The following is a 4,055-nucleotide window of genomic DNA, read 5'->3' on the forward strand; positions in this document are numbered from 1 at the left end:
TGACTCGAAATGGTTATCTATTGTTCCAAGTGAATTTTTTCTTGTGATAACTCAGAATTTTTGTGTTCAACTGAATTCTCATGATGAGATAAAGTATTAGAAACATTTTACCAATCTGCAATAATATTAGTAGCAATCGCAGCTTTACCTCTGAACAATTTACAAGGGGCACAAAAAACAACTCCGGTGCTACAAGAGTATACTAGAAAATCACGCACAGATTTTTCACCATTTAAAAGTTTACAGTAAAATACATTTTTGTTCAAATACCTGGCTTTATCGCCTATTGATCATCTTGAATTAGTAAAATCACTCTTACAATTTTGATTAACGCCACGTTGTAAGAGAATGTCAGTTGTTGATTCATTGACACACCATTCTGCAGGTTCATTACTAACGATGTCTGACTGGACACTTAGTTTTTTGTGAAACTCGAAATCAGGAACAATTTGTTTTTCTTCATTTTTAACTTTTGTTTCGTCTTTTGCAGCAGCTGCAGTGAAAGAAATATCATCCGAACTACTTGAACTCGATTTCGAACCAGCAACATTTTTGCCAAGCATTTTTACAACATTGACTTCTCGTTTTCGCGATTCCTTCGATAATTTCCGAAATGCAACCCAACTTAATTTTGCACGATAGCTTTTGTCACTGTTATTCATGTTATGGCACTTGCAAAATTGTCAACCAACAGTCAAAACAAAAGAAAAAATTTCTTAAAGAAAGAAAGAAAGAATATATCCAGTTCCAATCGTACTACACTGCACATGAACACAAAGCTTTGTACTTTAAACACGGCACACGAGCAGAAAGATTTTTTCCTTTAAACATCGAGCAACGAAATGACCAACTCAGAGATCACTCGACATAACTGTGCTATGAAATAACGACAATGCAGAGTAACTTAGTTTCATTGTCGCCTGTTTCTCTGTTGTCAGTGAACAGGAGATGCACACCTGACGGCTGGAATTCATCTCGTAAAGAAACTGTGACAGTCCCATTTTTTGGCTTCTGTTTCCTGCATCGCCGGAATTTTAGCTGGGACACAAATATGTTCTGAATATTCTTGACACTGTCTTTCTAATTTAAAAAGCAAATAATTTTTGCAATTTCTTGCAGTGAGGTGTGCTGGATCGACTCTTATCCCACTTATTCTTATAACGGTTTTTGTGGGCAGAGAAGACAGACTACATAGTTTAAGTAGTCTTGTTGGCGGTTAATGTGGAGTGTTGTCATTTGTGTGAACACTGCTGTTATGTCTACACGCAAATGTACCTTCTGTTCCAATGTAAATAAAAATGGTTCCTCAAAGAAAATAAGCTTAGTTTAGAAGTTTAATATAAAATTTGCAATGGCACGTACTATTCGATTGCACAGAGTGGGAACTTCGATAACGTGCAGGCTGTAGCAGAATAAATGAGACAAATCGAAGTTGGTTTCTTCTTCTTTTTTTTTCGCCAGTAAAGTAACTAAGTAAATAAATAAACAAAATTTTTAAACTGTTATGAACTCTCCACAATAGATGCAAATAACAGAAAACCGGAGAGAGTATAGTGAAGAAACACCCATTGCTTTCATTGGCTTTAAAAAACTTTTGACAATGTCAATAGACAGAAACTTTGGGAAATAATGACAAATCATGGATATCCAAAACATCTAGTAAATGCAATAAAAAGTTTATATCAAGACATAAATGTCACTCTAGATCTCAATGGTAAAACATCTAACGAGATACCAACTAACAAAGGGGTATGACAAGGCTGCTGCATCTCTCCAACTTCGTTCAACATCTACATTAATGAAATAATATGTATATGGAAATCAGAATTTCAGAGAGGCATCTACCTAGACAGGAACATTCTTTGAAATAATTTACTGTATGCCATTGATGCAGTTATCCTAGCATATAAGGAATCTTCTTGCCAAAACAAATAAGTGCAAAATTTAACATAGAAATTTCAAAAGGAAAAACTAAGGCAATGGCCTTCATGGGGAGAGAACCAATCAGAACCAAAAAAAGTTATAGATTAGAAGATTTTAGAGCAAGTAAACCATTTCAGCTATCTCAGATGTGAAATGACATATGGCTACACCAGAGATATTGAAATTAATCTTAATAAATTCGGCCAGGTATGTGGAACAATTAGCAGAAACCTAAAAAACAAAACCAGGGAAGACACTCAAATTAATTTTACAAAACTGTTGCATTTCCCACACTATTTTATGGAAGTGAGACATGGGTGATTGCCAAGACGCAAGAAATCCTGATTTAGGCACAAGAAATGAAATTCCTTAGAGGTATTAAAGGTTCCACAAGAGAAGACAGGCTAAGAAATCAAGATATTAGAGAAGAACTGCAGATCTTTAGCCTCAATGATAAAATTCGAGATTACAGAAGAAAATGGAATGAACATCTAGAAAACATGGAGAGTGAGAGACTTCCCTTAAAGGCAAGAAATTATAAGTGCTATGGGAGAAGAGACAGAGGAAGACTCTGACAGAGATGGGTACTGTAACAGGCAGTTCCTGCCTAATACCTGAAGAGAAGATGAAGATGAAAATGATGAAACTGTTATGAAGTGTATTTCACACTTATTAGATATTCTGCTTATGTTCTTTTCATATAAACATGTGTTTAAAAATGTAAAACATTCCCAGTATCAATTTTTTTCTTAAGTGGGTGTCATTAAATCAAAGCTCAGATTGACGACCACAGAGCTTTCACATTAATTACAGCAATGGACGGTGTACTTGATTTTTCCTGTAATTTCTACGAGAAATTTAAGTAAAGTCGGGTTTTACATACTGAGGCCAAAACATGTTAAAATATTTAAGAAACTACTGATTAGTTTATCACAGCTTTTCAGAGGTTCCAATGTTTTCATGGGGGAAATGTGGTAGGGTTAAATAGAAGCTGACAACATTTTCGGAATGATAACGTTTCGAACATTTTATTGTAGATTGCCATCCTGACAGCTTATTTCAAAATATTTTGAATAATAATGACGATGATACCAGACAGAAACCCAGTGTTAAATTTCCATTCAGTCACCAAGTAAATTATGTATATTTCCAAGCTTATATTGTCGAATTTCGTTCTTAAGGCTTATATAAACTAGCAAGTTGTTTAACAATATTAAAAAATTTTGTCGTTTGTAAGCGCAGTTATTTTAAAACGTGAAAGGTTAAAATGAGTACAGAGCAAAAACTGCCCCCCCCCCTTAAGGTGCCGACCCTAGGCCCGTGCCTAGTGGGCCTACATGTAAATCCGCCATTGCTTAAATCATTGGGTCTGAAGCCGCGCATTGATGTCATTTGATATAACTAACCCATTCAAATATGACGAGAGTATTAAAAACCAGAAATACTTCTGACATAAACCTTATGCATCAACCACCTTTAACAAGAACTATGAAATTGGGATTATCATCCAGCACCAGGAAACTTTAACTCTCCCATGCAAGAGTTCAACTTTAGGTTACAATATCTTCGGATGTAATTAACATTTTACAATGCAAGAAAAGGCACTCATTACGTATTTTTTCATATGTTCAGATGTGCTAACAAAACTAACGTGGTTCCATTTAAAAAACGTAGGTTTGTATTAAAAAACATACTTCTGTGCATCTTTGTATGGTTTGTATTAAACAATTACACTAGCTCCTCTCCTCACGTTCGGTCTGTGGAATCGGTTCGTCAGTATTTGATGTGGTTTACGAAATATATCCACTTCTCTACAGACACACATTTTCTCTCTTTCTCTGCATCTCTCTCTTTCTCTTTCTCTCTCTCTCTCTCTCTCTCTCTCCCTCTCCCTCTCCCCCTCTCTCTCTCTCTCTCTCTCTCTCTCTCTCTCTCTCACTCATTCTGTCCCTCTCACTCAGTCGGAGTCCCCCGCCCTTTCTTTCGCTACAAGTGAGTAGTGTGAATACAGGAGAGTTTCAATCCCGTCATTACAAATGACCCTTTTACCATTATGAAGCAACAGGCCGCTTTTAGACTGCAGCACAGTGTACACACCTCGTGTCCTCTCAATCGAATACTAGTTTGCTGTA

The sequence above is a fragment of the Schistocerca gregaria genome, chromosome 4 (genome assembly GCF_023897955.1).
Source record: "Schistocerca gregaria isolate iqSchGreg1 chromosome 4, iqSchGreg1.2, whole genome shotgun sequence".
NCBI classification, from domain to species: Eukaryota; Metazoa; Arthropoda; class Insecta; order Orthoptera; family Acrididae; genus Schistocerca; species Schistocerca gregaria.